Source organism: Hevea brasiliensis, chromosome 5 (assembly GCF_030052815.1).
Source record: "Hevea brasiliensis isolate MT/VB/25A 57/8 chromosome 5, ASM3005281v1, whole genome shotgun sequence".
In the NCBI taxonomy this organism is placed as follows: domain Eukaryota; kingdom Viridiplantae; phylum Streptophyta; class Magnoliopsida; order Malpighiales; family Euphorbiaceae; genus Hevea; species Hevea brasiliensis.
The window spans coordinates 20,105,082-20,118,846 of NC_079497.1; positions in this window are offsets into that span (position 1 = coordinate 20,105,082).

Sequence of the window (13,765 nt, forward strand, 5' to 3'; positions counted from 1 at the left end):
AGAAAGAAATTATAAAATTAAAATGTCAAAAAAATTAATAATAAATAATAATAAAATTAAAAAATAAAATGTAATATTGCAATATATGTTAAATTTTTAAATATTAATTAGTTTAATATTAATAAACTAATATAAAAATGGTTTTTTGAAATAAACTAATATAAAAGTTATGAATAATATAATGAATTATTATATAAATATGCAATAGATTATATTTGGCTCTAGATTCTCTCAATCTTTATGGTATGCAAAAATGTTATTCTCACTTCATCTTTTTTAATATTTTGTGCTATCTATAGAATAATACAAGATAGAAAATATATTGGAGACCAATGAAAGATTATAATTATTAATACTAATATATTATTACCAAAATATCAGTTTTATATGGGAAACGCAAAGTATGGTATGAAAACTCTATAAACTATAATAAACATAAATAAATAATATCCATATTTATGTTTATTTTTTAAATTTTTTTAATGTTAGAATTATAATTATTTAATTGAAAAAGGAAAAGATAATATATTGAAACACAAAAAGGAAAAAAGACAAATTGGACAAAAGAGGGGTAAATTGCCAATAAAAATATATAAATACAAATAAAAGAGTCCTTTGATTACATAAAATACAATTGAAATCATGTCAATATACATGATGAAGATCAAAAAAATCTAGACTTTACATAATTAAAACAATAAGTAAAAATAATTAAAAAATTAAAAATTAATTTTTTTATAATAAATTTTACCTTAAAAAATAAATTGTTTATAAAACTTTATTTTTAATACTATAATTGATTAAATATAATAATGAAAATAAATCATAAAACTAATAAAGAGCTATTTTATAGACATATAATTTGAATACATATTAAAATAGAATTATAATTAATGTTTTCATCCCAATCAAGATAGGATTGATACAAATTAAAATAAAATTAGAATTAATGGTTTAATTCAAATCAAAATACAATTGACTAAAGCTCTTTTTATAAAAACACATTAGTTAAATACAAATTAATATAGAATTAGAATAAATATGTTTATTAAAATATAATATTATAATACAATATGAATAAAAAATATGAATTAGGAAGGAAACATAAAGATACAATTAAATTCAATCTTATATACAAACGTGGGAAGGGAGGAACATTGACTTTGCCAAAATGCCATTTATTCTTTAAATTAATTTAAATTATATTTTTATTATTTAAATTAATTTCAATGTTTATATTATAATTTTTAAAGTTCATATAAATTTAAAGTTGTTAATCATAATTATACATAATTTTAATTAAATATAAATTTTTGTATGAGTAATAACTTAAAATAAGAAATTAATAAGTAAAAAATAAAAAAAAAATATTATATATATATATATAAAGAGAGAGGTTATTAGTTTTGTAAAAAATGTCCTTTCGTGATTTATATTTATGAAATTAAGTTTTATTTATAAAGTAAAATTCTAATTCAAATACATGTCTATAATAAATTATATAAATTAATTATAAAATAAACTTTTAATAACTGAAGTTAAATAAAAAATTGAAATTCAAATAGGTTATACTTCTACAATTAGCATTATATCAAAATCTTGATAATTTTAAATTTTTTTTCTTCATAAATTATAATATTAAAATATAAAAATTAAAATATCAAACAAATCATAACTAAAATAAAAGTTTTTAAAATAAATTAAGATTCTTAATAAAAAAAAAAGTTTCACAAGAGATTCACATTTTTACAAATTCTCTGAAAAAACCAGTAACTTAATAAGTTAAATTAATTAAAATAATATAACATTTAATCTATATTATATACAAAATTGAGAAGGGTAACATTAATTTTGTCAAAATTATCCTTCATTTTTAAATTAATTATTATCCTATTTTTATTATTTAAATTAATTTCAATATTTGTATAAATTTAAAATTCTTAATTTTAGAGTTTATATAAATTTAAAATTTTTAATCTTACTTATGCTTAACTTAAATTAAATATAAAATTTTATAAAAAGTAATTAACTAAAATAAGAAATTAATAAATAAAAATAAAAAATATAATTACTCTATAATCTATCTATCTATAATCTATAATTAATTAAAAAATATAAATGAGAGAACGAACTTTTAAACAGATAAAAATAATTTTAATTTTTATATTAGCATAAATGTTATAAATATATTTTATTTAATTATATAAATATGTTAAAATATGATCAAATTAAAAAAATAAAAATTACTAACACACCTTAATAAAAGAAATAAAAACTCTTTTTCCACCATAATAATACATTCCTTCTTTATTTTTTATTTGGACTTTATTAACTCGACCTTATTTTTTACCTTTAAAGAAAAAAATCACTTTATTTAAAAAAAGGAGTTAAATATTCAGCCAAATAAAAAATAGTACTTCACAAAATGCTCTAACAATAAAAAGTAATAAATTAGGCGAAATAAAAGGGTTTCTATCCAATTAATATAATTATTTCTTATTTTACATTTTTAATAATTAATATTATAAATTAGATTTATTTTTTAAGGATTAATATTATTATTAGTTCTTAAAAAAATAAATATTAAATAAAATTAATATTCCGTATTTAAGAAAAAATGTTGAAAGTTTTTGAAAGTTGAGAATATAAATAGAGAGAGAACTTTGATATTATTTTGAACTGTTGTGATTATTATAGTTTCATAAAAATTTAAAGTGTCACAACCCAACCTATAAGTCGGACAGGCACTAGGACCTAAGCCAGCTTAAAGTCCCTGAAGCCCGTAGCAAGTTTAATTATTCCTTAACCTAATCCTAAGGCCCATATTGAGTCTAATTTCAAGAAATCAACCGGATAGAGTCCGGCCATAGCATGGACCATCCAATAGGCAGTTTTTGATTCACTCGACCTGTAAGCACAATATATAACAATTTGGGAAACTTAGCTCACCCTCCACATACTCATCATGTCATAAAATCAAATAGGAGCTCAGCTCCCTCATCCAATCCAATCATACATGCATTTAATAGATCTAACATGGCATTATATTACAAACCCAAATCAAATAAAATACTTCTAACATATGCGGAGTTCTAGAATTTAGTAAAATTATACAAAATATAACAAACATTACTAAACGACCTGCGAATGAGAGAGATAGGTTAGAACTCAATAAAGGACCTCCTGTATTCTGGAAAAAAGAGATAAACAGGAGTGGGCGTTCGACTCAAAGAGTAAAATACTAATTTTAAGTATAATTTCTATAGTTATCTAAAGCTAATGTATCCTAAAGAGTGGAATGCAACACCTTCATAGTTTTCATGTAAATCACATCATAACAGCAAAATGGTAAATTTGGAGTACTCACGCACTCATATAATATTCAAACAGTATATATACGGGAGCTGATCCCGTATACAGCTCTCTTAATCCAATCTTTGCCAGCGAGTGTCTCTCAAGCCGGACTTTCGCTTGATAGACTAAATGTGAGGGCCAGCGAGATCATCTCAAGACATGCCTACCCCCACTTATCCATAAAAGGATCGGGTCCCATCGAGTCAAGCTCCAGTCACGTCTACCCGTCCTGTCCATATCCAATACCATACACTACATGCACGCCAACACACGCACACTGCTCTAAATTATCATAAAACAACATCCATGACACTTCATCAATTAAGAATGCAATATAAAATATGCCTAGTATTTAACTACATAGGTATATATTTATAAGTGATGCATGAGCATGCCTAAATATATAATAATATTGAAATTATAATTAAAATTAATATTTTACTCATAGATGTAAACCGAGGTCAATGTGGTGGCTGGACAGAGGAGGAAGGCTGTCCCGGCTAACCTGACAATTACATTACATTTATTTAATATAATTGACTCAATATTACTTAAAAAGAAACAAAGACACCCTAAGTTGTGATAAAAATCTGACAGAATTCTTCCTATATCTAGGACTTACCCAACCTGCAAAAGGGCTAAAAAATACACTTCTATATCTACAAGTCACACAACTCAATCACATCACATGGCCCCTCCTAGGCCCATCCAAACAATCAACAACTACAATTTTGAAAAATTATAATTTAGTCCTTAAACTAACACTTTTTGCAAAAACTACCAAAATGAGCTCTAAAAATTCTAAAACTTTGCCTCACGATCCTTAGCAATATTACTAAGCTAATACAAAAGGAATTATAATTTTCTAACTACCCATGAATATTTTATGAAATTTTATTCTAAACCCAGTATTATAAAATTGAAGAAACTCAGAGTTCGGATTCACCTATGCCAATTCTGACGCTTGGAACGCATCCGGGACGTCTGAAAACGGAGGGGTAGCCTATAACTTTAACCCAGTTCCGAAGTGATTCTAGCAGTTTATCTGCTCAGCCTGAAATTGTAAATCCGGGCGACGGTCAAATTGCCAAGCAACGAAAATACCTAAACAAAGCTCACAACACCAGGGGTTAAACTAAAATATTTATATTTACATATAAAATAATTATTTGAAAATTAGGAGTATTACATTCCCCCCCCCCCCCTTACAGAAAATTCATCCTCGAATTTTATACAAGACAGAATAAAGAATTATAAGATTACACAGTGGACAAGTACGAGTACTTATTGCGCATGTCCTGCTCTGACTCCTAGGTACACTCTTCTACCGATTGGCTCATCCACAAAACCTTAACCATAGGGATCTATTTTGATCATAGCTACCTCATCTGAACGTCAAATATGACTACTGGCTGCTCCTCGAAGGTTAGGTTTTCCTTCAACTCCTGTGACACCCCTTACCCGACTACAGTGTAGCCGAGCAAGTTATGCCACTCAGTGTGCCAAGCACTCTATTTTATCTTAATTCATTTTTATTCTTCCTTTCGAATATAACTTGTGAAATATAATTTATTTAAGCCATTTATCGAAATTATAATTTATTTAAGATTCCGAAAATTTTAAAGAAAATCCGGCGGAGTACCGGCTAAAAATGGAGAAAACAGTTCTTCGGAACCTGTGAAAAACACTTCCAATATTCATATATTCGTATTCAATTACTCTCAAACTCCAATAATCATCATCTCAACATTTGTCAACCATTCATTTCTCAATTTCAATTTTCAATCATTCATCTCATTTGATAGTCATGTAACAATCACAGATCAATATTCATTTTTCCATTTACAAACACAAATTTGCATTATTTACATGAAAATCAAAATACATTACATAAGTTTTATTACATATGAGAAAATCAAAATTTATTACAGAATGCCAAAATGACACCTAGTGTCCTACCAATGCACTGCAGAAGTTGAGGTGACATGGACACTATGCAGAGCTGCGGGATGGACTTACCCAATCTGTGGTCTACTGGCTCTCGATCAGTATCTTCAGTACCTACGCGTTGCAAAAGCGACGCGCTAAGCATAAAGCTTAGTGGTGCAAATAATAAAATAGAAAGAAATAATATGCAAATAAAAATAATAATTTCTTAGCCATTGTGTTCATAAGAACTGAATAATTACGAACTTAATATTTAGTCGAGGGCTAATTACGTTTTATGATATTAACTTCTTCATGCATTTTGTTAATTATTTTCTTCATGATCTTGAGTTTCTTTGTATTCTATCGTAATCATTCCTGATATTTAATTTTCGTATTTTCTTTAACAATCAGTTCAATTACAGTTATACTTTTCCATGCCCAAGTAACCTATCTTGAGCATCGGATCGATAACGGTCGTTGGCACCGACACGCGGTGTCTCGGGCCGTCATACCATGGGACGCAGAACGTCAACCATGTATGCAGTCAGTATGGCTAAAAAGCCATGATATCACATAATCGGGCATAAAAGCCATGAATACTGGCATAAAAGCCATGAATACGGGCATAAAGCCATGAATACGGGCATAAAGGCATAAAGCCTTTCGCAGTACTGCTAAAACAATACCCTATTGGCATGCCAAACTATCCAAACCAATCACATTAGGCCTACTAGGGCATTTTGCACTTTTAAGTTTCACAATTTTTGAATTTCAAGTTTTCATGTCACTATTCATTTCATTAGTCAACTAAAATGTTGACTTTTGCATAAACAATAGGTACATTGGTTTTAGTACTCCCAACATACCACATTTTGTATTCAAAACTTGTTGGTTTTGGTCACTTTCTCAAAGTTTAGGTCATTTTGGCAAAATTGCCAATTTTTAGTTTTGGTATCACTATTCACCTCATTGGTCAACAAAAATGTTGACTTTTGGATAGAAAATAGGTGTATTGGTTTTAACACCCCAAACATACCACATTTTGTATTTAAAACTTGTTGGTATTGGTTGCCAATACCATTTCTAAGCTTAATGCTAATTGAACAAAATTTTCAGATTTGGTACTTCATCTTTACTATTACATTTGTTATTTTTACAGTGGGAATTTGAGGAAATGGTAAACATGAAAGTTGTTCCTTATTTTGTCTAGTTGAATTTCCTTTTTTGAATCACTCCATTTGGAGTTTTGTAGCTCAAGTTATGGCCAAAATAAGTTTACTGTTCACGTGCACTGTTCATGCTGCACTTTTGGGTTTTGGCAGATTTTGGTCCAACTTTGGTCAGTAATTTGATCAAGTTAAGTTCATAATTTGATCTAACTTTCTTCATATGAAATGTTCTACTATGCCTTAGGTTTTCATCAGTTCAAGAATCGCCTAAATCCGAGTTTTCTAGAGAGAGTTATAGTCATCCAAACATTACTGCTCAAATGAAAATTCTAGAAATCTCAGTACAGTAAACTTCACTTTGCTCAACGATTTGATTAGGTTAATGGCATAATTTAGATTGGTGTCCTTCATGAAAGTTGTTTGTCTATATCTTATCTTGTTTCTGTAAAAATTTCAGGTCAATTGACCATATCTACAGTGAGTTATGGCCAAATGAACAGTTACTGTTCATTTGGTCATTTCTGCAGGGGCTGTTTGCAGGGTATCCGGATTGGGGCCAAGTTTTGGTCCTCTTGCTTTGGTCTTTTGGGCATGGTTTCTTCAGAAAAAATGTGTCATTATAAGCCTAGTTTCATGTCCAATTGGCCAAACACCAATTGGACCTACACAGCCAAGGATATGGCAGTCCAAACATGCTGGACTCACAGCCTCATTTCTGCTGTCTCTTGGCAGCCTCCCCATTCGATTTACCATGCATTAGCTCACTTCAAATTATGATTTACTTGCCTTAAATGGTCACTAATTGACCATTAGAATGTCCACTAATCATTCCATAATCCAAATCAAATTTTCACTCCCAAAACCCTAGCTTAAATTCAAAATTTACACAATTTACCTTAATTAACCAACTACTTCATTATCCTTATGTTCATACACTTTAAACATAATCTCTAGTGCACTCCAAGTCCATCCAAACACTCAATCTTGTTCCTTCCTTAGGGGCAGCCAAAATCCATGGGCTTCATACACATGAGTTTAGTTCATTTATTTCACAATTTCTTACCTATTACACATCTCTAACATGGAATTAAGGAGTTTTAAATACATATGTGCACTAACCTCACTTTAACCTCTTGTAGGCAGATTTTTCCAAGTCCCAATCTTCACTTTCTTTCTTCTTCTTGGCTGCCAAACACTTCCCAAGAGGTATAGACAAGTTTTTAGTGAAAGGACTTAGGAGAGTTTGTGATGAAATAAGGATGAAAATGGAGCTTTGGTTGAGATTCAATGGAGGAAGAGGGGAGGGGGTGTAAAACGTTTTTCTAAGGAGAAGAAGGGCTGCTGATTTCTTTTGTTTTTGGCCATATTTATCTCTTTTTATTTATTAATTAATAGGTTGTTTAATTGTGATTGGTTGGAAGTAAGTGAGTGACATCATAATATGTCATAATTTGCTTAATTTTTTATTTTTCTTTTCTTTTCTTTTCTTTTCTACCACATTTCAATTTAATTTTTAGAAATATTTATTCATATTTTGAGTCATAATAATTATTTACTTAACTGGACAAGTCGACCAAAAATCACCTCTGAAGGCGAAATGACCGAAATGCCCTCCGTTTGGCTTAACGGGTCAAAATTATCTGTACCGATTGAAAAATTTTTCTAAATATTTTCTTGGCATTCTAATGCCATAGGAACCTCAATGACCCTTCTCTGGAGTCTCAAAAATTATTTTATGAATTTTTTTCTGGGTCTAGGGCTCCTCGTTGCGAGAACCGCAACTTCCCTCTGGGTTACCCATCGCTTGGGCACCGGCTCATTTGACTTAACTGTATTTTATTTATAAAATTTTTACTAAATTTTTCTCATTAATATTTGAGTTAATTATGGTTCCTCACTTTAGTTTAAATATTTTTCCGGATGTTCTAGCTGTCCGGACCGACACCGGTCACCGGAACAGTAGAATGTACGGAGTTGCTACGGGGAGGGTGTTACAACTCTTCCCCTCTTATTTAAATTTCGTCCTCGAAATTTACCCAATGTAAATAGCCAAGGAGCTACTACCTCTTTATTTCTTCACCTTTCCATGTTATCTGACTTCACTTTCTCCTTAGTCTCAATCCTATCCTCAAACAGTTATGTACTCATCCTTTTTCATCTTAAATACAGTCTCCTTCTCATCTCCATTCGCTATCTCATTGTCTCTTCACTCTCTTATTCCATACCTTAACCTAAAATAAACAGGAAATACAGATCTACAATAGTGTCACCTCGACTCTTATGAATGCAATGCATGATATGCAATCTATCTAGGTCCAGAAACGCCTAAACCGTGCTCTGATACCACTAAATGTGACACCCCTGACCCGACTACAGTGTAGCCGAGCAAGTTATGCCACTCAGTGTGCCGAGCACTCTATTTTATCTTAATTCATTTTTATTCTTCCTTTTGAATATAACTTGTGAAATATAATTTATTTAAGCCATTTATCGAAATTATAATTTATTTAAGGTTCCAAAAATTTTAAAGAAAATCCGGCGGAGTATCGGCTAAAAATGGAGAAAACAGTTCTTCGGAACCTGTGAAAAACACTTCCAATATTCATATATTCGTATTCAATTACTCTCAAACTCCAATAATCATCATCTCAACATTTGTCAACCATTCATTTCTCAATTTCAATTTTCAATCATTCATCTCATTTGATAGTCATGTAACAATCACAGATCAATATTCACTTTTCCATTTACAAACACAAATTTGCATTATTTACATGAAAATCAAAATACATTACATAAGTTTTATTATATATGAGAAAATCAAAATTTATTACAGAATGCCAAAATGACACCTAGTGTCCTACCAATGCACTGCAGTTGAGGTGACACGGACACTATGCAGAGCTGCGGGATGGACTTACCCAATCTGTGGTCTACTGGCTCTCGATCAGTATCTTCAGTACCTACGCATTGCAAAAGCGACGCGCTAAGCATAAAGCTTAGTGGTGCAAATAATAAAATAGAAAGAAATAATATGCAAATAAAAATAATAATTTCTTAGCCATTGTGTTCATAAGAACTGAATAATTACCAACTTAATATTTAGTCGAGGGCTAATTACGTTTTATGATATTAACTTCTTCATGCATTTTGTTAATTATTTTCTTCATGATCTTGAGTTTCTTTGTATTCTATCGTAATCATTCCTGATATTTAATTTTCGTATTTTCTTTAACAATCAGTTCAATTACAGTTATACTTTTCCATGCCCAAGTAACCTATACTGAACGACTGGACTGGATAACGGGTTGTTGGCACTGGACACCGCGGTGTCTCGGGCCGTCATACCATGGGACGCAGAACGTCAACCATGTATGCAGTCAGTATGGCTAAAAAGCCATGATATCACATAATCGGGCATAAAAGCCATGAATACTGGCATAAAAGCCATGAATATGGGCATAAAGCCATGAATACAGGCATAAAGCCTTTCGCAGTACTGCTAAAACAATACCCTATTGGCATGCCAAACTATTCAAACCAATCACATTAGGCCTACTAGGGCATTTTGCACTTTTAAGTTTCACAATTTTTGAATTTCAAGTTTTCATGTCACTATTCATTTCATTAGTCAACTAAAATGTTGACTTTTGCATAAACAATAGGTACATTGTTTTTAGTACTCCCAACATACCACATTTTGTATTCAAAACTTGTTGGTTTTGGTCACTTTCTCAAAGTTTAGGTCATTTTGGCAAAATTGCCAATTTTTGGATTTGGTGTCACTATTCACCTCATTGGTCAACAAAAATGTTGACTTTTGGATAGAAAATAGGTGTATTGATTTTAACACCCCAAACATACCACATTTTGTATTTAAAACTTGTTGGTATTGGTTGCCAATACCATTTCTAAGCTTAATGCTAATTGAACAAAATTTTCAGATTTGGTGCTTCATCTTTACTGTTACATTTGTTATTTTTACAGTGGGAATTTGAGGAAATGGTAAACATGAAAGTTGTTCCTTATTTTGTCTAGTTGAATTTCCTTTTTTGAATCACTCCATTTGGAGTTTTGTAGCTCAAGTTATGGCCAAAATAAGTTTACTGTTCACGTGCACTGTTCATGCTGCACTTTTGGGTTTTGGCAGATTTTGGTCCAACTTTGGTCAGTAATTTGATCAAGTTAAGTTCATAATTTGGTCTAACTTTCTTCATATGAAATGTTCTACTATGCCTTAGGTTTTCATCGGTTCAAGAATCGCCTAAATTCGAGTTTTCTAGAGAGAGTTATAGTCATCCAAACATTACTGCTCAAATGAAAATTCTAAAAATCTCAGTACAGTAAACTTCACTTTGCTCAACGATTTGATTAGGTTAATGGTATAATTTAGATTGGTGTCCATCATGAAAGTTGTTTGTCTATATCTTATCTTGTTGCTGTAAAAATTTCAGGTCAATTGACCATATCTACAGTGAGTTATGGCCAAATGAACAGTTACTGTTCATTTGGTCATTTCTGCAGGGGCTGTTTGCAGGGTATCCGGATTGGGGCTAAGTTTTGGTCCTCTTGCTTTGGTCTTTTGGGCATGGTTTCTTCAGCAAAAATGTGCCATTATAAGCCTAGTTTCATGTCCAATTGGCCAAACACCAATTGGACCTACACAGCCAAGGATATGGCAGTCCAAACATGCTGGACTCATAGCCTCATTTCTGCTGTCTCTTGGTAGCCTCCCCATTTCAGTTTACCATGCATTAGCTCACTTCAAATTATGATTTACTTGCCTTAAATGGTCACTAATTGACCATTAGAATGTCCACTAATCATTCCATAATCCAAATCAAATTTTCACTCCCAAAACCCTAGCTTAAATTCAAAATTTACACAATTTACCTTAAGTAACCAAGTACTTCATTATCCTTATGTTCATACACTTTAAACATAATCTCTAGTGCACTCCAAGTCCATCCAAACACTCAATCTTGTTCCTTCCTTAGGGGCAGCCAAAATCCATGGGCTTCATACACATGAGTTTAGTTCATTTATTTCACAATTTCTTACCTATTACACATCTCTAACATGGAATTAAGGAGTTTTAAATACATATGTGCACTAACCTCACTTTAACCTCTTGTAGGCAGATTTTTCCAAGTCCCAATCTTCACTTTCTTTCTTCTTCTTGGCTGCCAAACACTTCCCAAGAGGTATAGACAAGTTTTTAGTGAAAGGACTTAGGAGAGTTTGTGATGAAATAAGGATGAAAATGGAGCTTTGGTTGAGATTCAATGGAGGAAGAGGGGAGGGGGTGTAAAACGTTTTTCTAAGGAGAAGAAGGGCTGCTGATTTCTTTTGTTTTTGGCCATATTTATCTCTTTTTATTTATTAATTAATAGGTTGTTTAATTGTGATTGGTTGGAAGTAAGTGAGTGACATCATAATATGTCATAATTTGCTTAATTTTTGATTTTTCTTTTCTTTTCTTTTCTACCACATTTCAATTTAATTTTTAGCAATATTTATTCATATTTTGAGTCATAATAATTATTTACTTAACTGGACAAGTCGACCAAAAATCACCTCTGAAGGCGAAATGACCGAAATGCCCTCCGTTTGGCTTAACGGGTCAAAATTGTCTGTACCGATTGAAAAATTTTTCTAAATATTTTCTTGGCATTCTAATGCCATAGGAACCTCAATGACCCTTCTCTGGAGTCCCAAAAATTATTTTATGAATTTTTTTCCAGGTCTAGGGCTCCTCGTTCCGAGAACCGCAACTTCCCTCTGGGTTACCCATCGCTTGGGCACCGGCTCATTTGACTTAACTGTATTTTATTTCTAAAATTTTTACTAAATTTTTCTCATTAATATTTGAGTTAATTATGGTTCCTCACTTTAGTTTAAATATTTTTCCGGACGTTCTAGCTGTCCGGACCGACACCGGTCACCGAAACAGTAGAATGTACGGAGTTGCTACGGGGAGGGTGTTACAACTCCACTGTTTCGGGTTGTAACACATGGGAAGGATCAGGTATGTACTTCCTAAGCATGAAAATGTGGAACACTGGGTGGACGTGAGAAAGGCTTGGTGGTAACTCCAATTGGTCAGCAACTGTTCCAACTCTATCAATAACCTCAAAAGGTTCTATGTATCTAGATGGCAACTTGCCTTCCTTCCTAAACCTCATAACACCTTTCATTGGGGGGACCTTTAGGAATGCATAATCACCCACTGCAAACTTTACATCCTTTCGCCTAGGATCCGCATAGCTCTTTTGCCTATTGTAGTATCCTAGCTATCATCGTCATTTCACAGTGAAACTAATACCTCAAACCACTTCTTAATCTTTTTCTGACATTTTTAGTACTCACTGTTAGTAGTATGCCCTAGAGCATATCATTTAGTATGTATCTTATACATATTTTTATTAATAAAAGGCATTTCCACTTTTCCGTTTACATAATATATTTATGTGTAATAGAAAAGGTCCATTAATATTTTATTAGAAATATTATTCTTAAGTTGTTAAGAATATGAGTGACAATATTTCTAGCACGAAGTATCATAAATAGGTTCACAATCGAGGATACTTCATAATAAGGACATGACTTATCCAGAAAGATTGTATTCATGTTTGTTCCCAAGTTATTTATATGAGATATAAATAAGATGGAATTGTGAGTCTCACGCCATATAACAAACATGATAGGCACTTATAAATGATAAGTAGGCCGAACCAGTGACAGTTATGACAAGCACATAGAGTTTACTCTTGTCAATGTTTTGTCATAAATCATATCAGTGCATATAATCTTTAGACCTAAGATAGCACGGTTATCTTGTATATAGGTAGTTTGAGTTTGATACTGCTTTCATACTTGTACTGTGTATGGGTATATGGGCATGTGTTGGCTCCTACTAGTTATATATGGAGGTAGGTGTTGATCAAGATGGAATCTGTTCCTCTAAGTAAATAGAGATAAAATCCTATGTTCATTTAATTGTTCTTGATGTTTCAAGTTCCTGGCCAGGACAGATAGATTTATTCAGAAAAGATTTTCTGATGAGAAAATCTTTTTAATCAAGAACTGGAATTAAAAGAGAACATAATATTCATAGCAAATGGAGTTTGACATAAACCATGACTCCAGCTTGAGTTGGGATTTGTAATAGAGAGATTCTAGTGCATGGTAACATATGATTATAGGTTCATTTAAGGTAAACCTTATTACTAATTAGGTGGCCATGGCATGCTATGCTAGGTGTTAACCATGGTCTATGAGGTTCATAAAATGATTTAGAGAAATCATTTATG